We start from the raw sequence: 24,275 nt of genomic DNA, 5'->3' as shown, positions 1-24,275 counted from the left end.
ATCACCATTTTGCACCAAAGACGTCTCAAGAATCCTTTCTTAGTCGTTGGCTCTGGACTCCACCCCTTGAACCTCACCTAAATCCCAAAACCCCATCAACTGGCTTAGGTTTGTGTCCCCTCAGTGAGAATCAGTACACGAATTATCTGAATGAGTTAATATATACATGTTATTTATTGTTTTCTAACAAACAATTATATAGCCCCTTTCTGCCAGCTCGTTCTAAGGATTTTACAAATACCAACCCACTTAACCATCTTAACAACCCAAGGAGATAGGTACTGTTACTGTCCCCAGTATGAGATGAGAAATGAGAAATGAGAAATGAGAAAACCAAGTCACAGAGAGGTTAAGAAATGTGCCCAAGTTTACGCAGCTTATAATTTGCGGAGTAGGCACAATTCCATATGAGGCAGTCCTGCTCTTGAATACCTGTTTTCCCACTGCGTGCACTGAGCAATTGAATTCTTCCACTGTATCTAGCACAGCCATCTTTCAAAAAATTTTTATTTTTATTTTTTTGTGAGAGAGAGAGAAAGCACGTGAGCGGGGGGGAGGGGCAGAGGGAGAGGAGAGAAAGAATCCTAAGTAGGCTCCACGCTCAGCTCAGCGAAGAGCCCCACTCAGGCCTCGATCTCATGACCCTGAGATCATGACCTGAGCCGAAACCAAGTCAGACGCTTAACCGACTGAGTCACCCAGTTGCCCCTCTTGTACAGCCACCTTCTTAACTGCAAGAGTGTACTAGGCTGAGCCTATGACTTTTCTTCCTTATCGTCATGGGGAGACTGATGAGCAGAAGGGTGAGTGGTGTGCAGAAGGTGGGCTGGCGGGGCTGGGGGCAAGGGGCAGATCGAGCTCTGTAGGTAACAGCTAATTCTCAGTGTTCTGGGCTTCCTTTTCAAACAGTCTTTTGGGCTCTTGTAGAATGAGTTCACATGCATACTACATTTGCTAATTCTGGGAACTGAGAAGATCTGCCAATAAGCTTCTTGGAGATGGATGACTTTTTAAATGTCAAATGCAACATTGAGCCGTTAAATTGTGCTGTTTAAAATGTCAGGAAAAACCATTATTTTTGCAGACAGGGCTTCAGTGTGGTCTGATTTCAAGTCTGTGGAATGACTCCTGTCTTTGAGAAGAATCCTTCTTTTCTTATTTTGAAATGCTGCTATTGTTTTGTCCAGGGAAGAGTGGTCCGAGAGGCATTTCTGGCCACTGAGTCCAAGCTAGCACCGGCAAGTAGTTGAAGTTCCCACCCCGTACGAGTCTCGTCCTCGCAGGAACTCGGCCAATAGCTAGCCACCGGCCTGCCCTCTTCCCATCTTCCCCCTGTACTAAAACCTCCTCCCCGCCCCCACACCAATACAGAGCTCTGGGTGAGGTTTCCTCTAGAATCCATTCCAGTTCTGTTGTTTTCAGCCATTTTTCTGCAGAGCATAGTGGGGACTAGTAGAGTAGACTTTATTCCTCTCAAGAAGAATCCAGTTGAACGCTTTAGAGCACAGCAGTCCCCATGGGCAAGTGCCAAGTAATGACCGCTCCCTGTGGAGAGTTAGAGCCTGGAAGCTTTGGGTCTCTTTCTCCATACGTGTCATTTTCATCCAGGTCTTGTCACACGATTAGGAGCCTGAATTAAATCACCAGAAAGTAATCTGGAGTTTGAGTGATATGGTGGAAGTGGGTGAGAGAGAGGGCAACTACCTCCCCGAGTTGCGGGAGAGCTGGGAGAGGGAGGGATGCAGCCCCCTCTGTAATCTGTGGCCCTGCGGTCTTCTGAAGCACTGCTGTAGCACCGTCAGCCCCTCCTCCTCCGGCTTCCTCCTTCATTGTGACCCAGCTTGATCATCTCAAATTGTTAGGCTGGAGGAGATGACTCCCAACCGGTCTCCGTGTCTGAAATTATATGGTAAGACCTACCACATAATTTACGAGAAACCCAATTAATTTGGTGTGCGTTGGGGGGGGAGGGGAACCTCTGTCTTGCTAGTGTAGGAGACTGCCATCTTGTGTCTACCACGACTCAGTATGAATATACGATTCTCCGTGTTCTATATTGTCCCATTTATGAAGCCCTTTAAAGAGGGTGAGCAATGTGTGTGGAAAGGCCCAGCTTACAGCCTTAACTCTAGAACCATCTAGCTGGTTCATATCGAACAAAGAGAAGTTTTTTCTGATCCTTTTTTTTTCTCTTGTGAAATGAGGAAATAAACTAGATTATTTTTAAGATGTGCTTCCTACTTGAAGAGTCAAATCTGTAATTCTGAAGTCAGAGTTTTAAAAAATATTAATGATTGTTTTTTTATCTCCACAGTGTTGGAAACGTAAATGAATATTTGTCCCTGTGTAACAAACAGATAAGGGAACTGAGACACAGAGACATTTATAGCCCATCGAACATCAGACCCTGAGTCCTTCAGAGAGCTTCTGTTCCCTCGTGTGATCCTTTGTCCGTGAGTCACTGACCTACATCACACAGGCCGTGCTGGCTCTCCCACTCTGGGACTAACATGGTAAAGTCAGTGGGGACGAACAGCTTGGTTCCCAGATCACTCAGCTGGGAGATGATATTTAGAATGATGGCTTAAAAACAATCTGACCAAGCAAAGCATTAGTCAGCTTGGGAAAAACTTTATGGCTTGGGAGGAACTTCTCAGGGAGGGAGAGGTAACAGTACATTCTATTCATCCCAGGAGGATCATTTGCCATAAGTCAGTCAGGGAAGAATTTGTTTTGGACCCACACAGAGAGAAGGGAAGCAGTGAAGGAAAGCAAGCCTGACTGGAAGTTCGAAGGCTTAATTTGCTTCTAGTCTGACTCTGCCAAACACTTACCACAAGACAAAGTACATACCCTTTCTGACCTTGACTTTTCCAATCTATAGAATGGGAGGATAAAACGAAATGGTCCCTAAACTTCTCTGAACTCTGACGTCCGTTTCTGTGTCACAGCTGTCATTTGGAGGCTTCTTAATGTGCGAAACAAATCTTACAGGAGTCAGAAGTATCTCTCTCCCTATGATCTCCTTCTGCCCTGGCTCTGTGTTCTCTCTAGCTTATGAACACCTTCTTGTGAGTCTCCTCATCACAGCCTGATTTTTATTATTGCGAGTGATTCCCCTCTCTTCCGTGGTGGGCTCTTGGTGAACAAGCCATTCATTTTGGGTCACATTTCATTCCAAGTTATTCATTTCAGGGTCACCTTAGCACATAGTGAATGCTGCCTTGCCTTTTGTTTGCTAGGATTGCATATCCAGGAAATTACAAGTCTATGATCGCTCCATATTTCAAGTATTACTATTTCTTAGATTTCGAATGCTAAGTATTTAATAATCTCTTGTGCAACCTTCGTGGTATGCTACTGATATGCAGAGATCAAACTTCTTTATTTCAGTGAACAGTTAGTGGTGGACAATTACTTTTTTTCTCAATCAAGGGGAGAGCAACTTATACATGCAAATGATTGCATGTACATATGATTTTCTATATACATACACATTTTCTCCTGGGGAGTATGTATTCTGTTGGCTTAAATAACTGAACAATTTTTACATTTGTTTTTAATTTTTATGCTATACCTCTGGTTACAACTATCTCCTAGTTCTTCCTACTATTTGCTTATTATGAAGCCCTTCGATGAACTTTAAAGCTGAAAAGGTCCATCTCTGATGCAACCCTTTCTTTTACAGTTCAGAAAACTGAGGCCCAGGGATGCCTGGGTGGCTCAATCGGTTAAGTGTCTTTCTTGGGCTCAGGTCATGATCCCAGGGTCCTGGAATCGAGTCCCGCATCAGGCTCCTTGCTCAGTGAGGAGCTTGCTTCTCCCTCTCCCGCTGCTGCTGCTTCCCCCTGCTTGTGCTCTCTCTCTGACAAATAAATAAATAAAATTTAAAAAAAACCTGAGGCTCAGAGAGGCTTAACGTGTCCCTGCTGGTCACAGCCAAGGGAGAGCTAGAACAGATCCATCTTGCTTCCCAGCCCAATGATTGCGTCTCTGCTCTAGCACAGTAATATTTATAGACATAACACAGCACACATATATGTTTATAAAATATAAACAAAGAAATATTTATGTTTTGCCCACATTCTGTTACAGAAAGGTAGAGAAATTCAGATATAAATTTCCCGCTTGGATGTCTCAGAAATGTACATCTTCAGGAATATTATTCATTGGTTGAAGAAAATATTGCTAGGTAAGTAGAAGATATGTATCTTGTTTCTTCAGAAGCCCAGTTCACGCTGTGCCAAGGGGATAGAGTACAAGTGCTGGTTAATAATTTATAGTATGCATTCATCTCCATTCCTCTTTGACTAAAATATTAATCCTCCATTGATCATCATCATTTGCTTTTTGCCTTGGCAATATACAGTGTGCAGAGAGTTTGATGAAAGGGTGATTTCCTAGACTCATCATAGCTGCCCGTGCTCTGCCAGTAATTTACCGACTTTATTTACTTGTGGTAATGAGCACACCATGGAGAGGATACCAGCTGCTGGGATTGTCTTGGGTGCCTTTTTTCTAGGGCAGGACAATGTAAAAAGCACAGCTGTTTTTCTAATTTAGTATTTGCAGCATGTGCCTGCGTTTTTATTACATTTTTAGTGGAAAAAAAAACGCAGGTGAATATAGAATATAAAAAATCTGAGCCTGGTTTCTATTAATAAAGTGAATTTGTTTAAAAGTATCTCAAGAAAGGTGGGGGGTGGTTTGTGTATATATTCTAAAAAATAATAGCCAGGCTTTGGAAGGTAGGACATAAAAGATTTGGTTTAGTGACTTAGGATTATATAATTGTTTAATGGGTATAATTTTTAAATATGTGGCGATATTTTATATATGCACGTGTTTTCCATGTGTGTACAATTTGTATAATTGCTAATGAATTGTAGGCTGAGATAAAAGAAATTTAGTATGTAAACCATCCTTTACTATATATATGTGTTTATTTTTTATTTTTTAAAGATTTTATATATTTATTTGAGAGAGAGAGAGAGAGCACGAGCAGGGGGAAGGGCAGAGGGAGAAGCAGGCTTCCCGCAGAGCAGGGAACCTGATGCGGGGCTCCGTCCCAGGACCCTGGGATCATGACCTGAGCCAAAGGCAGCCGCTTAACCAACTGAGCCACCCAGGCGCCCCTACATATATATTTATATATTAAAGAAGAGAAACTTTATATTTTGATTTGTAAAAAGGAAGTCAATTTGCAAATCATTCTTTGTTTACTATGAAATACAGTTTTGAATTTTTGTCTAAAAATATCTATTTTTCCAAAATGCAGGCATTTTGACTAAATTGTGAAGCCACGAGGGTGACCTAACTAAGGAGGAACTAGCACGTTTCATTCCCTCTCTGTCCTTGTCCCATGATGGGCATTGAGTGCACTGCTGTTCAGACCACAAGACCCCACAAGCTAGCTCCTTTCACCCCTTCTCTTTCTGATTTTCATCTCTGCCTTCCTCTTTTTTAAAAAAATAGAAACATTTCTGCTTTTATCTCCTCTCACTACCTCTTTAAATATCCTTTATTTAAATAAACCTGAGAATTGCAAGAACTCTTGGCACACCCAAGTTTGTGGGCTGAGCTGCATGCCTATTACAATACTCGTCATTTCTCATAGGTGATGCGCCAAAGATAATGGTGACTGTGGGGCACTTGGTTGCTTATTACACACTTTCAGGACAATGGATTTATGTTACAATTGCTCCTACTCAGCTAGGGGCCCAGTTTTTCCTGAAGCTCAGGGAGATAGACCTTCTCTTTGAACAGTCATTTATGTGATGCCTACATATTGGGAGGTGGGGGATGAGGGTAGGAAAGACTTAGTAATTGTGCTCTACTCTTGAATATTGTAACTGGACTACTTGGCAAGTCACCATTTTAATGTATCAAATAGATATTTTTTCATATATACTTAATATATATTTTAAAATATCAAAGATATATATCAGGATCTAGCAAGGAAATCAGAAACCGCTTTAAGTATTTACAAGAAAAGAAATTCAACATAGGAACTGTTAACACAGGTGATGAGGAAGCTGGGAAAAATAGGCTTATCAACAGAGAGAGAGGTGAGGGAGGCAGAGTTACATATAGGCAAGGCCACAGGAACCAGGGTCACCTAGCTTTGGCTGGAAATTTGGCAGACCTGTCTGCAGGAGCTAAAGCCCTAGAGGAGACCATTCAGTCATCTGAGAGGCCATCCAAGGTGGAGGAAGTGGCGGCGTCATGTTTCTCCCCACCCCCTATCTCCTCCACAGTCTCATACCGATGCTCTTGTTGGCCCATCGCAGAGGGCAGCCAGCGACACTGGAAGCTCAGGAAAAACAAGCTGTGGAGATCAGCTCCCCTTTGCCAGCAGTGCAGGTCAGAGCGGGGTGGCGGAGCAGGGACGCGAAGGAAAGGGAGAGGAGAATGGATCATGGCGTGAATAGGCTCAGAACTTCCACACCAAGGTCACCATCTGACCGTAACTGAATCCTCTTGACCCCCATTACTGGCAAAATCTTCATGGCAGTTGGTGAATCCAAGTGGGCAGGGACTACAGAATCTGAAGGTTATCCAGAGCCTGCCTGTTGACTGAGCTTCTCTTTGGGACTTTCTATTTCTCTTTCTCCTTCCTCCCACTCTCACCACTACTTCCTTGCTTAAACTTTCCCTGTGGTTACTAGTCAGAATTATGTAAGCTTTCTGGGGAAAACCTCAACTCTTCTTCATCTGGCTTACAGCCTTGGTTTAGGTTAGAATAATTAAGTCAAGGATGATGTCTGCAGAAGAGCGGCTCAAGCCTCAGAGGTGGGATGGGGCCTTTTCCACACACCTGCCCAGAAAGTGATCTCTGAGAGCTAAGGTGGCTTCTCAGCCCTACGTATCATCACTTGTTGCCAGATATTTGAATTATTTGGTTAATGTTGCAATCCTAATAGAATATAGATTTCTCATGGATAAAGACTGTGCCCTACAGGAGTCTATATCCCTTAGCATAGTGCTACTCAAATATTAACTACTGCAATGTTTTTAACTGGAAGGTAAAGACCCCTAAATGGACAAAGATAAGCTCTAGTGTCTGCGGTTTTGGTTAAATTATATAAAGTCTTGGAGCCTCATGTTAATGCTTTTTAAGGTAGAATTTTAAATAAAGGACATGCTTTTATGACCTGTCCAATTACATCACAAGCAATTCGAGGGCAAGGACATTAGCCTACATTTTAATGTCAAGCATCCAGCCCACTGTCTTGGCACAAACAAGATCCTCAGTACATGTTTAATAAAGAAAAATCTGATTGAAAAATTGAAAAGAAGATTGGTCAAGCTGCAATATGAATATGCTTTTAAAATATTTAACTTCCTTTAAAATTTTCTATTTCTTTTTATTATTTAGTAGTAAGAAAAATTTGGAATCTACTTATCAGGGGTTGCAAACTCAAATGCTTACCAGGGATCAAGCAAGTAATGAGAAATGAATCTGGTTGTGACAAAAGAGACTAGTGGGGACCGTTGGGACCTGGAGATGATTGGAGAGCACTCTAAAAGTCCTCTCTCCAGGGAGAAGCAGATGTCCTGTCCTAGCCAACTGTCCTACGAGAGAGTAGCTGCAGTGTTGTCCAAACTTCTGGATATGTATGTGGAATTCCTATATGTTTAAGGCCAGATCAGCCAGTTAGGGGATTCTTCTAAAAACAATATCCATTTTAGACTTCCAGGTGTTAATAATACTTATAGTTCCTCCTAATGTATTTATTGAAGATGTTTTGGGAGTTATCTTACGATTTTGGAGCTCAAATTTTCCCTGTCTCCCTTTCCAATTTTTTTTTTTAAAGATTTATTTATTTTAGAGAGAGAGAGAGAGAAAGAGAGAGCTCGAGCGGGAGGGGCAGCGAGAGAGGGAGAGAGATCTCAAGCAGACTCCATGCTGAGCCTGACATAGGGCTGGATCTCATGACCATGAAGTCACAACATGAGCAGAAACCAAAGGTTGGTCGCTTAACTGACTGCACCACCCAGGTGCCCCTCCCTTTCCTATTTTAACTGGAATACTGTATCAGTTTTACTCAGTTTAGTGGCAGGGGTAACTATAAGTCAGAAAAGAGTGCTATTAGCTATTGCTGAACTTTGACCTTCAATTGACGAAAGTGCTGAACAGTTAGTTGCCTTTTCGGATTATTTTCTACAGCAAACATTTTTTTAAAAACACACGAAAGATAACAGATTTTCAGTCGACCGATAGATTATCAACAAATGTGCTTATTGCATAGAGACTACAAAGTTTATGCATACTCTTATGTTTCGATGTGGTCAGCTCAGATAAGTGCAACACGCTGTTGACAAAAGTAGGCTTCTGAGTTCTTGTGGCCAAACAGCCAGGGAGTTTCACAGACACAAATCCTCTGCGCACCGGCAGAGACTAATGGCTCAAGCAGAGACACCTGAGTTTCATAAGACCTACTCCAATTTGCAGTTGATTTGATGTTGAGGGGACCTAATAAAGGTAGTCAATGAGTCATTTTCCAGCATGATATAACTAGAATTGGTTCTTGGCCCAGAAAGATGTGAGTCAGTTTAGTCCTGACTCAGTTCCCAGTCTGATGCACGGTGACTCACTTCCCATGTGATGTCATGTTTGTTCCTTGTGAGATGTGACCTCTTCGTTGTTTTGTTGTATTAGGGTTGTTTTCTTTTTTGAAGAAGAAGAAGAAAATGAGAATATTGTAGCATAAGATGAAATACTCCAAGGAATACAGAATCAGACTAATAAAAAAAAGCCTTGATTTTCTCACAGTGAGCCTGAAGAAGTAATTAAGCTTTAAATGCTTATATTGTTGTTCCCATGTATTAGGATTGTTAATTTCCAAACAGCCTAGCTATTAGCCAACATTTGATTGAAAACATTTTGCATGTAAAAGAGGAAAAATTGGTATAACAACAATTCAGTCATTTGGTAGATATATTTATAAAAGGCAGCTGCATCTGAAAAAAGTCAACAATAGATGGTGAGATTAAAGAGGACACATGGATTGATCTTTCTAGAAAGATACATTAATTTGTATACAGAAAGTAAATCCCAAATGGAATATTTGTTATGAAATCCACGAGCATTTCAGAATACATAGAATTTTTTTAAAAATATGATAAAAATGGCTTTTTATGCTTTTGTCAATTGTGAATGAAATTCAATACATGGCCTGTGTAGGGGGTCAAGTTTGGAAGCAGAGGAGAAAAAGCAGTGTATGCATCTCAGACACTATGTAGGGAAATGGATTAACTTTGGTCTACCCCTTAGGCAGACCAAACACTCTCATCATGTCTATACTGAGAAAGTAGTAGATGTCTATACTGAGAAAGTCAAAGCAATGGAAGTTAAGGTTGTTTCAATGACAGCAATAAAAACCCTTTTTGGCTAATTGAAGCTAAAAAGGGGGATATTTTAGGGGATGGATGAATCAGAGTAGTTGCCAATAACCAAGCCTCAGAGCACTCTGAGGATCCCCAGATTAGGTACTTCTGGGCCTGCCAGGGTTCTGTCAACCTGCAACTCTCTTCAATGGCCTTTTATAACCATTTATCCCTATTCATGTTTTGAAGACCTAGAAGAATGATCCATTAATTGGCCCACGTTGGCAGGTACATCTCCTTTTGGATGTACCCCACGTTGGCAGGTACATCTCCTTTTGGATTCTCCATGGGAGAACTGTTATGAGCTGGTAGTCATTCCAACTTGCGTCTGCTATGTAGACCATTTGGCTGGTTCTCCAACTTCTTTACCCTACAGCCCCAATCATCACATTTTTTTTTTTTTAAGATTTTATTGATTTATTTGACAGAGACACAGCGAGAGAGGGAACACAAACAAGGGGGAGTGGGGGAGGGAGAAGCAGGCTTCCCACAGAGCAGGGAGCCCGATGTGGGGCTCCATCCCAGGATCCTGGGAACATGACCCGAGGCAAAGGCAGACACTTAATGACTGAGCCACCCAGGTGCCCCCAATCATCACATATTTATCTACCCTGTAGATGAGTGTTTCTCAAAGTCTTATGTTAACATGGATCACCTGGGGATCTTCTTAAAATACAACTTCTGATCCAGTAGAACTGGGGTACTACCTGAGATTCTGCATTTATAGTAAGCTCCCAAGCGATGCTGATAAGGCCAGTTCATGGACCAGACTTTCAGTAGCAAGACTGTAAAGAGTTTCTTGGTCACCTTACTAATATCCATTCTCTCCTCCCCCTCTCCTAATAGCATGGACATCTTTATTCAAGCATTTATTTCCACCCCTATACAGTCCATATGCTTTGGAGGAAACTGAGCATACTCCCAGCCCTAGTGGTGGGTACCAGTTGGCTTAAACCTAATCAGCTATTCAATGTTATTTCAATGGCCCAGGACCTAGAGCAGTGGCTAACAGGTAATAGACATCAATAGATATTTGTTAAATGAATACATGGATGGGTGTGAGCATAGACAGGTGAGATGAGCTTATCCAATTAGGATGGATTTCAGGACACTGGCTTGGAATGCTGGTGTGGAAGCCCTCTTTGCCATTGGATGTGAATGTTTGAGACTTGATTATGACTGGCAGCCTTCCTACAACTGTTAGGGAGTCAGCCTTAAAATGAGGCTGACACTAGAGAAGGCGGAGCAGAGAGGCAAAAAGAAATGGACCACTGATATCACTGAAACACTTGATCAACTATGTCCACCCAACAGTTACGAGAACCAAGAATCCCCTTCAATTTTAAAGCCAGTTTTAGTTGGAGCCTCTGTTACAACATAAAGAGTCTTTTTTTAAATAATTTTTTTAAAGGTTTGTTTATTTTAGAGAGGGAGAGGGTGTCCGTGTGCACGAGCAGTGGGGGGAGGGGCTGAGGGAGAGGGAGAGAGAATCTCAAGCAGACTCCACACTCAGTGCAGAGCCTAACATGGGGCTCGATCTCACAGCCCTGAAATCATGACCTGAGCTGAAGCCCAATTGACTAAGCCACCCAGGCACCCCTGTTATAACATAAAGAGTCTTATCTGACAATAGGTAATGTCTTATTCCATTCCTAGGATACCCCATTATGGTGCAATGTGGTGGTACCTTCATGAGTCACTGTGGTCATAAAGCACCATGGTCAGAAAGCATTCCACAACACTCTCTGATACGGATTTAGAAATAGACTTTATTGATGAAACATACTAAGCAAGTGTCTGCAGGAAGAGCAGAAGTCTGTGATCTTAGCCTTTCATCGATCTAAGGAAAGGCATCTACTGGAATATGGAAGGTTTATGTTCTATCTCCTTGTTGCTTTCCGTATAGGGAAAGTGAGAGAACAACTCATCTGTGGGGATACAAACACTACTGGGGCACCAGGCGTTAAATAGTGTTAAATGTTTTCAGGATGTCCAGGAAAGCCAGTTTTTCAGCTTTGGAGATTTGAGGCTTGAGGGGGCAGAGAAGAAGCCTCCAGTCCTATAGAGGAAGCTAAGTTGAGTTGGAGGGAGCCCACCCCACTGGGAGAAGGTGGAAGGCCCTGCTCCTGTTGGCCTGCCCAGGCTGCCTCAAGTGACCTCCCAGAGTCATTTCTAGAAAATTTTGCTCATCACCCACACTACACTAACCTAAACTCTTTTGCCAGCCAGTTGCTTAAAATCCTTCACTTGCGGGGTGCCTGGGTGGCTCAGTTGGTTGAGCGTCTGCCTTCGTCTCAGGGATCGAGTCCCGCATCGGGCTCCCTGCTCAGTGGGGAGCCTGCTTCTCCCTCTCCCTCTGCCTCCCCCCGGCTTGTGTTCATGCTCTCTCTCTCAAATAAATAAAATCTTTAAAAAAAAAAAAAAAAAATCCTTCACTTGCTTCACCACTGCCTTCAGGATAAAGTCCCCGGAGTTTGTTTTCCAAGATTGTCATCATCTGGCCTAACCTAACTCTTCAGTCTCTCTCGTGTCACGCTGACATTATACCAGAAACTTCAGCTGTACCAGAGGGTCTTCTGCGCTCCCGACATTTAATACATCATCACTTCTCAGTGTCTGGAAGTCTTCTGCACCATGGCTCTTCCCGGAATGCATCTTGCTGAGCGCTCTGCCCACTAAATTTCCTCCTGATCAAAGCCCGCTTATCCTTTAAGTTTCAGCTCAACTGTTACTCTCTCTGGGAAGCAGTCCCAGATCTTTAATCCCCACACCCAGCATAATTATTCACTGCTGCCTCTGAGTCCCCATAGCACTTGGTTCACACTGCTAGCTTCCACTTATCACCTTGTTAAGCCACATATCCATGGCCTCCCCTAGATTACGAGTTTCCCTAGCATAGAGAGCTTGTCTTATTTGTCTTTATAGCTTAAGCCCTACTGGGCTACTCTCCATGGGACTGATCCTGTTGGCCCCACTGTAGGATCTTGACCTTTATTCTCATTAGGGAGCATGCCTTAAGACCAAAGTTTACCAAACAATTGTACAGGATTCTTGATGAGAAGAGAATCTGAAGATGGACAGCCTGTTAAAAATGCAGGAATTCGGACCCAAGCAGGAGAGGGCCTAATGAGTTTGGAAGGGAACAAAATTAGGAAAAGAAGAAGCTTGATTTTTTTTTTAAAGATTTTATTTTACTTATTTATTCGACAGAGAGAGATAGCGAGAGAGGGAACACAAGCACAGGGGAGCTGGAAAGGGAGAAGCAGGCTTCCCACAGAGCAGGGAGCCCCATGCGGGGCTCGATCCCAGGACCCCGGGATCATGACCTGAGCTGAAGGCAGACGCTTAACGACTGAGCCACCCAGGTGCCCCAAACTTGATCTTTTGGAACAGGGTTTCCAGAGGGTCGGTGGGACCAGCTGCCTTGGAGAATAGCCACTGATACAGAAGATGATCTAGTATATAAAAGAAATAGTATATCGTTTAAAATAAAAATTTCCCCCCTTTCGGCCTTTTCGCAATGATTGTATTGCTGTGAACTTTCTTACTACAGTGTAATGCTCAAGACAGCAGGAAGCCAGCTAGAAACAGCTGTGTATATGGCCATTTATTGATCTGCCCTCACTGTTAGGACGTAGGAGGTGGGCTTTCTATTTCCACAGCCAGTGGCGCCTGGGTTGTTCTTGTTCAAGTCCCAATGACAGGCACCTTAGACCACACGGAGTTAAGGGTTGTAGTTGATTCTTTCATTTTCTTCAGGCCAACAAGCTTCAGAGATCTGTCACCATACATCCTGACCTCTGTGGATTTTTAGAGCAGGATCATGTCCAGAACTGTAAGAACCAGCAGGTCATGCGGCTTTTCTGAAGGTCTATTCAGCCACCTCAGAATATACTTACAGGCGTGCTGATGCCAAGGTACACGGGCCACTGGGTGTGAGACTGACAGGAGCAGAGCCCTGGAGGCCTAATGGGGTGGTTGGCACGGCGACAGTCTGCAGGCCCCGTCTGGCCTGCACGGCAGCTGCACATGGTCCTGGGACCCGAGCCAGCTGGTGGCTCATGGCAACGGTTTCTGGGTCCTGGCACTAGCCCAAGATCGGCCCCAGCTTCTTAGCCCTGACCTGGCAGTGGCTTTGTTCTCGCTTGGAGCTGAAGTTCACCCCTGCACCGAGCCTCAAGGTGAAGGCAGGCCCTTGAACCCTAACCCGCGTCCGCCTCTCGCACTGCCACGTCCTCTGCTCTGGGTGAGACTAAGGGCCAGGAGGAAAGGCCTGTCCTTGGGGGTTAATCTTAGCCTCAGAACTTTTGTAGTGGTTTTGCCCGCGGTGGGGCTGAGCACTTCGGTGCTGTCTGCGCTTGGGGCCCCAAGTGCGGGTTGAGATCGTTGGGGATGGAACAGAAGCCCGGCAGGAGATGCCCCTGACCCCGACTCGTCCAGGAGCACTCTGAGGCAACTCAAGGACTGGATTTCAAAACTGGCCTTGGTGTCGCCAGAAGTGTTACCCCAAATAGGGGTCCCCTTAACCGGGTATCAGGAATACCACAAAATTCTCAAAATAACATGGATTTTAATCTCTATTAGAACGTTTCACACACATTTCAAATACAAACATCAGTGCTGTGGGTCTCCTGCCAAGTGTGGCTAAAGCATCTTTAGAACATCTTGCTATCTTTATTGATTGGAAGGGGCAATCTAAGTAAAGCAGAGTGCTTGCTGTGCATATAAAGCTTCTAGACACATCTCCCGTCTTCCTCCCCCCGCAGATTGCCTCCTGAGCCCCTCCCCTGTGTAACTCCGAAATCTGATTTTAAAATATAGTCTTTATTTGCATGTTCCCCCCTCATGTTGCAGTCTAATTCTCCCAGATTGAGAGAAACACAATAAAGGAAAAAAATTTGTTTTCAGCGCTTCCTTTTTCACAAACTCTTTTTTTGGAAACCACAACGTCGGATCCCAGCAGAGGTTCCTGGGGGCTTTAGGAACATCAATCAGTTTCGCAGCTGGAGGCCGAGGCTTTCCTCAGGGAAGACTTTTTACATAAAACAGATTGTACTTTGTCCTTGCCAGGGCAGACAAAGGTTTAAATTAAATATGCAGTGAGCTGCCGTTGGCTGCTTGCCACGGCCTGGGGGAGGTGGGGAGGGAGAGCTCGTCCCTACTCTCCTTCCTTTCTCTGCAGTTGTTTCTTTTTCCTGTTTCTGTTTCTCCAGGGGACTCATTCTGGAGTTAAAAGACCTGGGCTCTGGGCTGGGGTTTTCTGTAAATTCACGGTGTGATGCGGCGCAAGTCACGGGGCCCCCTGGGACCTCAGTTTCCTCTTCTGTACAATGAGGAGTTTGAGATGATGTGTGAAGGTCTTTTCCATATTTAACCTTCTAAGTTATCTCCAAAGCCAGCTGTGTGCATTTCCAACGAGCGCCGCAAGCCTCAGCTCTGAGCCGCGCATCCCCACCATTCCTGGGCTGACAGGGGTGACCTGGCTGATTCCTTTTGCCACAGACCCCAGGGGCCAGACGGGCCACGCTTTGCAAGAAGGAGGCCCGCAGAACAAGATAAATGGCAACTGACTCCGTTATCAGTCTTGGAGGTAATAAAGAGAGGTGGGGATTGAAGTGAATTGGCGAGAAAGATTCCTCAAAAAAGGTGCAGCTTCTACCCACCTCAGCTGAAGCCACTTGTTGCCACCAGGGAATGTGGACCTCTGGGACAGCAAGGCTCTTTTTGTTTCTGTTTTAAGATTGTATGTTTAAGTAATCTCTACACCCAACGTGGGGCCCGAACTTAACAACCCGGAGATCAAGAGTCGCTCACTCTACCGGCTGAGCCAGCCAAGTGCCTCAAGTTTTCTAATTTTTATTTTTAAATTTTTTTTAAATGTGAAAGTCTGAAACTTTTAAATATTGACAGCTAATTACAAAAAAGTTTATGAGTCTCATAAATTAGACATACAGGTCTGTGGACTGAATTCAACTTGAAGAGGGTCAGTATGCTGGGTTTGTGGACCTTAGGAATATAAGAATTTGTTTTCTCTATCTCATAGAGCTGTTCAGAGGATCGCTATATTTAATAGTGCGTTGTAAGCTGCAGCAACGTACAATAGACCTGAAAGGTGTTTGAATATAGAAATGCCCTATGGGAGGGGCGCCTGCGTGGCTCAGTCGGTTAAGCGTCCCAGGGGAGGGTAAGTTTCAGGAAGATAGCTTTACTCACATTCAGGTTCCCAGTCAACTCTTGGCCTGGGAGTTAATAAACTGTTCTTTTATTGGTTAAAAATAATTTTATTATCTAAGTCCGCGTTAAAAAAATTGATTTCATGTTATTAGCGTTGTAGGGAAAGCGGGTTATAAATGGAATGTATATTTAAACTTCAGAATTCTATTTTGCATTCTGTAACAATGGTAGCTTTTTATGTCGTTAGCATATGAAATGAAATATCATTTTAATATATAATTAAATAGTAAAGATTTATATAAGGTAATATGCATTTTAGTCAATATTTCTATTATTTGGGTACATATGTGTTCTATAATACTATAATAATTGCAACAATAAGTCCAGAAAGGACAAAAGCAATTTGAGAGAAGTTTTGTTCCCTACATGCTAAAGTATTAGGCAATCTTTTTATCTTGAGAGAGAATCAAATGAAAATGGGATATGATTCTTTAAAACATTCATGTTAGTGATTAGATTACCTCTTTTCCTATTTTGTCTGCATAAGAAACACAAATTTTAATTTCAGGAATATATATGAAATACATTACGATTGTTCTAAATGTATTCAAGTGATGTGCAAATAACAAATAGGCACAGGTAAGTTATTAAGAAGCAAGATGAAATGGTATCTCTTCTTGGAATGCCATGATTTTATAGACTGAAATAACTGAAGGGTACCTAAATGTAAACTCACTTCCTCTTACATGGATAGATAACCATTTTCTCTTTTGAGTTGTTTCCTCTTGATCTTACTAACTCAAGACATAAAGACTTTATTTCTTCTTCTTTCTTCTAAGTTGGTCTCGTTTTCTTCCCCTGTATTTAAGCTTTTTCTCTTTTTGTCTCATGTATATAGTAAGTCTCTCGGATTTGATCCATTAAAGTTTCTGGCTCATAACTTAAAAATACATTTTTCAGTTCTCACAGTATATATTGAAGGACACAAGGGGATAGGGTTTCCCCATAAGCAGGACAATATGTGATATATTTACCAAATGAGACAGCAAGGGCATAATCAGAACAGACACGGCCATGGTCAGGACAGACCTTGGCTGTTGTCGTCAGTAGAGATTTTCTTCCGCTCAGAGACCCCGGGCGCCTCCATCTTGTGATGTTGCCCTATTAACACGTGGCTTCCAAAGTCACTGCATGAGGAATGGGAGAACCGAAGGACTCCCCCTGGGTCTCAAGACCTGGATCCAGAAGTGATACAAGACACTTCTCACCTTTCATGGGCGGGAACTAGATCCATGTCTCCAACCCACCTGCAAGGAAAAGGAGAAAATGTAGGAAGCATATCAGTTGCTTTTGAGTTCACGGCCCAAGTACTGATGGTGATTTCTATCTCACGTCACACGTTCATTTAACTGATGGTACCTTGAGACCATGACCTGATTCTGAGACTTCTTTGCTTCTCTAATTAGTTCTGTCATACTCTCTCCAATCTACTTCTGGATCAGATGTCCAAGAGGGACAATCTTATTGTCTTGTTTATCATCATAATCGGTTTGGGCAGAGCCTTTGTTTAAAGCAATCTGAAATGCACAGGCCAGTTTACAGACGGACTGCTCTTGATTATGTGCCCACGCCTGTTACAGCCGTCCGTGGAAAGAAGTTTGGGAATAAACTGCATAGGAATTTGGAGATAAAATGAATAAATAAATTTGGCAAAACTGTTTTGAATAGTTTTAAAAGCACATCTAACAAGGTCTTCGTTGTTATTAAATTGTTACTATATCACAGTAATTGCAAAATCAAAATCTGTCAAGGTTTTGTAGAGAACTACAGCTTTATTTTTTCAAGCCTATTTAAGTAGTCTGAATTAAGAGTAGCTGCTATAAATGTCAGTCCACAAACTAAGGTGTACTAAAATGTATCTTTCATTCTTTCAATAGTTGAATTTAATTTCTATTTTATGTTTTCATTCTGTGGAGTGCAAGAAACTTAATTTTGTTAAATTTCAGGCCTCCGCTGCTTACCCAGGGTTGCATCTAAGATTCAAAGTATTTATGGATTTACGTAGAATCGAGGCATTTGACAGTGTTCAATTTTGTCCTCTGTACATATCCCCCCTGGGATATGAGACATGGACAGTGGCCGAGATCACCACTTATCTACAGATATCCATTTCTCTTTCTTTAGTCAAAAACCACCTTATTTTTATCTGGGTACCTGGCTGCCCAGCTAGTGACTACATTTCCCGAATCTCCTAAAGCTGGGTATGGACATGTGTCTAAGGGCTGGCTGATGGGTGGTGAACGGGAATGATGTGTCAACTTCTGGGTCATGCCCTTAAACGGCATCTGCTGACCCTCAGCTTTCCATGTTCCTTTTTCTCTCTCTCCAAGGCTGGAATGAAGATAGGGTGATGATGAGCCAGCTTTGTTTCTGGGAGGGCACGAGGGCAATATCCTGGGGCGTGACTCCTGGTTGGCCCGGTGGAGCCGGGCAGCTCCAGCGTCCTGGACCACTACCACCCCGAACTTGTATGGGACAGAAATGAGTGTTCTGTCTTGCTAAGACTCTGTTCTTTTGGTCTCTGTGAAAGCAGCTGAGCCAATATCTTAAAGGATACACCCACTTTCCGGGGTGGTTCCTGCTGTGTTCTCCCTTGCTTCTGATGGGCAAGCCTCTTCCTGTCGGTTCTCAGGGCTGTAGCTCTCTCCATGTCAGTAATGTTCTAATGCTTCCTTACCAGCCGCACCATGAGAAACTCTGCCTCTGTGCTTGTCTTGCATTTCTGGCATCATTCTGCTGCCACCACACGAGTCTGTGGCTTTGAGAGCTCTGTGGGACTCACAGGACCATCTGCCTAAATACAGCATACAGATTTTCCATCTACTGTGCATGCAGGACCCAGGAATATCGAGTCCCTTGGCTTCCAGATTCCACCTAGAGAGGGAGCAGAATATGTTGGTCTAGAATCCCCAGATATATCTGGCGTTTTCCTCCCCCAGCCTCAATCAGAGGGCTCAGCTTAGGACAGCAGTGGGATGAGACTAGAGTCCCTTCTTTGGAGCCCACCGGTGTCTTTGCCTTTCTTTCAAATCTCCTTATCAGACGAATCTTTCTGAGTAGTAACAATATGGGAAGCTCTGTTCTAACATGTCAGGTTTCCTTCTAAGTCTTTTTGCCTTAATACCTGGGCCTAAGCTTTAAAAATATTTTGTTTTAACTGTTGGTTACCAGAGTGGAAAGGGGTGGGGGATGGGTGAAATAGGTGATGGGGATGAAGGGGCGTGCTTGTCGTGATGAGCACATGGTGTCTTACAGAAGGGCTGAATCACTATGTTGTACACCCGAACGCTGTATGTGAGCTAGCTGGAGTTAAGGTAAAAACTTAAAAAATAAATGTTTTCTTTTTCTGGATTCTGCTGTATCATTCCTTCTCTGAGGCAAGTAAGGCAGAACATCCCATGAGGCAGAGGGTGGTGATACCTAAAATAATGCAGTTGGATGGAAGTGTTTGTTAATATTTCAGAATTTCATCTGTCAGGGAACTAGCAGCCCATATTGCCAAGACCTGTCTTTTAGGAGTTCCTTCAGTCAGTAAATAAGGATTATTTGTTGTGGTGCAGTGGAAGGTTCATTGGCTCAAGATTTACAAGGTTTGCGTTCCAGTCCTCTTCTTTGGAAGCATACCTTCTCTGTTAATAGTAAAGGGCAATTCCAAATGTTTGTCTCCTTTAACCGTGGACTTTTTGACTCTGCTGATTGTGTAATGTTGGGAAACTGACCTAGATTTCAAGCTTCAGTTTTTGCTATACATTTCCATAGCACTTTTTAAAAAAGATTTTATTTATTTATTTTTGTGAGAGAGAGAGTGAGAGACAGAGAGAGAGAGAGAGCACTAGTGTGGGGAGGGGCAGAGGGAGAAGCAGACTTCCTGCTGAGCAGGGAGCCTGATGTGGGGCCCAGGACCCTGGGATCATGACCTGAGTCGAATGCAGACGCTTAACCAACTGAGCCCACCTAGCTGCCCTCCTTAGCACTTTGTACCTCGGACACAGGGAATGTATGTGGAATAATAATAATAGTTCATATTTAAACAGCATTTCTAAATTGTAAGTATTACTCTTAGTGCTTCACATATACTGTTTCTTTTGTGACTCATTTATGAGATGGATACTGAGATACAATCCAAAGGAGAACTAGGATTTAAGTCTATACAATCTGGTTCCAGGGTCTGTGCTCTTAATTATTAAGCTAGACAACCTCTTGTAACAGGAAATATTTTGAAGGAAAGGAATGAAAATGTATTGTAATTACTGGAGTGCTTTCCTGTTTTTTTGTTTTTTTTTCTCCTTTGATTTAGAGGTACTGATCTTTCAAAAGCAAACCATGACTCAGCTCTGCCTAAATTATCCCAAAGTTCAGGTATGCTCAGGAATAACTGAATGCATGCTAAGAGTACAGTTATTAAAATTGCTATTATTTTTTATTTTATTTTATTATTATTATTTTTTAAAGATTTTATTTATTTATTTGACACAGAGAGAGAGACAGCGAGAGAGGGAACACAAGCAGGGGGAGTGGGAGAGGGAGAAGCAGGCTTCCCTCAGAGCAGGGAGCCTGATGCGGGGCTCAATCCCAGGACCCTGAGACCATGACCTGAGCCGAAGGCAGATGCTTAACGACTGAGCCACCCAGGCACCCCTAAAATTGCTATTAATTTTTATAAAGTGCATTTTTATAAGTACATTTACTTTATTTAAACTACCTCCTTCCAAAGATGGATTTAGTTCAGGAATCAATGCAAGCAACTCAGTTTTAATTTCCACTCAGAAATGATAATTCAAAAATAGTACTAACCCAGTAATAATGAAGTAAATGTTTGCTTGGCTTTCTTGGAGGGATGCTCTTTAAAGGACTTCTACCCCAGCCAAACTGTGTAATTGAAATTTAATTGCACGATAAAACTTTATCACCATCTAGTGTCAGTAAGGAACACTGCAGTAATGTTGCTTGTCCCTCTTGTTTCTGTTAGTAGTATCTAGCACTCCCAGGTGGTACTGCTTGATTCCTTTACCAGAGACCATGGGTTCTGTAGACTATTTTAATAACTGAATTTCAGAGTAACTCATTTCACGTCATTTCTCACTTCCAAAGCACGGTTTATTTTATGAGCGTGCTCTCAGGGGACCATAGGGATTTTCATCCAAGTTAGAGACCACGTGCTCACCCCTAAAAGAGCCCTTTACTTTAGCTTCAAGATGCTGAACATGGGGAAAACCTTTATGATATATATTTACATTATTATGAGATAGTTTAGACGTTCTGAAGAACGTCAAGATAATAGATCAAATTTCGGTGTGCTCACTGTATTAGTTATCCACGGCTGTATAACAAATTGCCTCAGCGCTGCAACCTACAAAGCAAAACACTGATTATCTCACACCGTTTCTGCGGGTCAGGAATCAGAGCGGCTTCGCTGGGTGGTTCTGGGCCAGTGTCCCCCTCCAGGCTGTGGGCAGGTCATCTCAAAGCCTAACTGGGGCCGGAGGGACAGCTTCCAAGCCTACTCTTGTTTGTTGGCAGGTTTTGGTTTCTTGCTGACTGTTTCCTGACACGTGGGCCTCTTTATAGGACTTGCTTCCCCCAGAGCAAGAGAGAAGGAAGCCTGAGGGAGAGAGAGGGGGTGGGAGGGAAGGTGGGAGGGAGGCAGGGAGGGAGAGAGGGGGATGCCATAGTCTTTTTTTAGAACCTAGTTTCAGAAGTAATGTTTTACTTCTACCGTTTGTTACTGGTCACTCAAACTGGTGTCCCTGGGCCTGGTACCATGTGGCGGAGGACTACGCAGGGCGTGAAGGCAGGAGGCAGCCATCATGGGGACCATCTTGAAGCCTGGCTGCAACACCCACCTTCAAGCTTTACTAAATAGAAACATTTTGCCCCGTTTGTGTTACTACCTTATAAGTGAGTTTAGCCCAGGGCTAAACTCTGAGAGACATAAATGGGAAAGAACTTTTTCTTCCCAAGGGCTTTCAACCACACTGCTCAATCTCTCCTCCTCCCTCAGTGACTGACATCTCTGATAGACCCCGTGGCTCACATTGGGCTGTTCGAGAGATGAAAAAGCTTAGTGCAATCTCAAATGCAGCTTCAATCTTATGTCTTTACCTCTTCTTACTGCTGACTCTGTGAGGAAGGAGATCAGGGTTCCTTCAAGAATTTTTTTGGCTTCCTTTGCTTCTTTCTTGCTTTCTGATTGCTCTAGCATGGGGTTCAGTATGTGGATTAAAGAGGAGCAAAAAATCTTTGTATTTAGCTGATATTGTATATAGTCCTCTCTTGGCTAAATCTAGCTCATTCCCTCCATTAACCTGAGCATCCAAGTACAGGTTCTTCAGGTGAAGATGTAGGTTATTTGGAGAACCGATGAATGGGCTTCATTCTGTTTAAGTCGTTCTCCAGTGGCTTCTTGAAACCCACTCTCACCCTACACAGCCTCTTCCTGCTGGGGACCCCTGACCTCAGGAAGCAGCGTTCTTGGGAGGTAGTAGGGTCTCTTCAGGATGGCTTATGCCAAGCTACTCCCTGCAAGCCCTTTTGGTCAACAGGAAAACATCATGTGTCTTTTTCCTGCCAAATGCCTACCCATCCAGTTAGCCCTCCCGCCCCGTAACTGTGCTGCTCCAGCCAGTCTTCTGCGTTTGGAATTCTCCAGACGGGCTCCCCAGGTATAGATGCCAACAGATACCTTGCGGATGCTCATTGGCTTTCCTTAGACCTCTTTCTGCTCTTGTCTTTGGTGTCCGAGTAGTACCAGGGCCCACAGTGTGAGGGCTCTGTAAACATCCAGCCAGAAGGCGAGATGGCAGTTGACTCTCTTGTAGGCACTCTTGTTCCCTGTGACTGATTTGCTTGGAGCCTCTCTCTCGGCTTGGCAGTGGGTAAGAAGCGTTCGATTCTGGGAGGCGGCGAAACCCCCCAAAATCCCATTCAAGTGAATGTATGGCCTTCTCCTAAAATGGCTGGAAAAACCTGACAGGGACTGATACTTGAAGGACCAGCTTGGTCATTTTTTATAAAATTCTGCAGAAATGTGTCTAGGAAGTCTCCTTGGCTGCAGGGCCTTAGCTGAATTTTAAAGACAATGAGAAAACCCCTTTTAACATCTTAAATCCTGCTCAGATTAAAACATGTAGAAATTTACAGATTTAATTGAAATCCCCTGTGTATTTGTCCTGAATTCCACTCCCCTCCTTGCCTACCTAGAGGGTGTTTTTCAACGCCGTATATATTTAATACTTGTCCTGGTCCATTTGGGCAGCTATGACAGAATACCACGGACTGGGTGGCTTATAAACAACAGAAATTTATTATTTACAGTTCTGGAGGCTGAAAATCTGAGATCAGAGTGCCAGCGTGGTCAAGGGAGGGCCCTGTTCCAGGTCACAGACTTCTCATTGTATCCACACATGGGGGAAGGGGACAAAGGAGCTCTCTTGAGCCTCTTGTATAAAGGCATTAATCTCATTCATGAAGGCTCTGCCCTCATGAACTAATTACCTTCCGCCTTCTAATACCATCACATAGGGCAGTGGGATTTCAACATTTGAATCTGGACCTGGGGGGGGGGTGGTGGGGGGGGGGGATACACAAACATTTGGACCGCGGTAATACCTGCTACCGTATGTGTACATCTCTATGAAGAATATATTGTAGGTATTTTTCAAGCTTATAGAAATGGTATTTTAGCATGCATTTCATCCTGCAACTTGCTTACATTGTTCCACATGTTTTTAAGTTGGATCTATGTGGATACTTGAAATTCTAATTCTTCCTTTTAATAATTTTACAGTATTTCATTTGTTAATATGAGATATACTTTATTTAAAAAATTTATTCTATTGGGGGCACCTGGGTGGCTCAGTCTTTAAGTGTCTGCCTTCTGCTCAGGTCATGATCCCAGGGACTTGGGATCGAGTCCCGTGTTGGGCTCCCTGCTCAGCAGGGAGTCTGCTTCTCCCTCTGACCCTACCCCCTTTTGTGCTCTCTCTCTCTCAGATAAATAAATAAAAAATAAAAAATCTTTAAAATAAAATAGAACTTTCTTCTATTGGTCATTTACATGATTTTTAAAATTTTCTTTTCTTTCTCTTTTTTACTATTGCAGATGAGATAGCAATCACCATCCTGGTACTTGTCTCCTTTTTTTAGACTTTATTAATTTGACAGAGAGAGCACAGAGGGAGAGTGAGAGGGAGAAGCAGACTCCTTGCTGAGGAGGGACACCGGCATGGGCCTCGATACCCGGACCTGAGATCGTGACCTGAGCCAAAGGCAGATGCCTAACAAACTGCGCCACTCAGGTGCCCTTCATCATTCATGTTTTTATGCCTGTCTCTCTGTGCTGTGTTCTGGGTAAGTTTTTTACTGTTATCTCCCATTTCATTAATTTGTTTAGTGTATCTGGGCTAGAGTTTTCCTGATTATTGAATTTTTAATTTCAGTCACTCTATTTTTGCTTCGAAGATTTAAAATGCATTCTTTCTCATGTAAGTTTTTCCTTATTTTTTGTTTATGCTTCACAAATTCTTTTTTTTTTTTTAAGATTTTATTTATTTATTTGACAGAGAGATAGAGAGAGAGCACAAGTAGGCAGAGAGGCAGGCAGAGGGAGAGGGAGAAGCAGGCTTCCCGCTGAGCAGGGAGCCCGATGTGGG

The 24,275-nt window shown here is 43.2% G+C and overlaps 1 long non-coding RNA gene across 3 annotated transcripts in view; it reads left to right on the top strand.

Annotated features, from left to right (window-relative positions):
* Positions 1–867: 867 nt before the first annotated feature.
* The window catches only part of LOC118532087 (uncharacterized), a 76,137-nt gene continuing 52,729 nt past the window's right edge, over positions 868–24,275 (top strand). Inside the window, exons 1-5 of one of the 3 annotated variants that reach the window (XR_013449752.1) lie at positions 868–1,909; positions 2,315–2,513; positions 4,096–4,196; positions 23,731–23,973; positions 24,063–24,111. This is a non-coding gene — a long non-coding RNA (uncharacterized LOC118532087). The other 2 variants (XR_004915556.2, XR_013449751.1) reach the window with 2 other exon arrangements.

The sequence above is a fragment of the Halichoerus grypus genome, chromosome 7, assembly GCF_964656455.1.
Source record: "Halichoerus grypus chromosome 7, mHalGry1.hap1.1, whole genome shotgun sequence".
Lineage (NCBI taxonomy): Eukaryota > Metazoa > Chordata > Mammalia > Carnivora > Phocidae > Halichoerus > Halichoerus grypus.
Note: the sequence above shows the minus strand (reverse complement) of the source record. Positions and strands in the feature narration are given on the sequence as shown.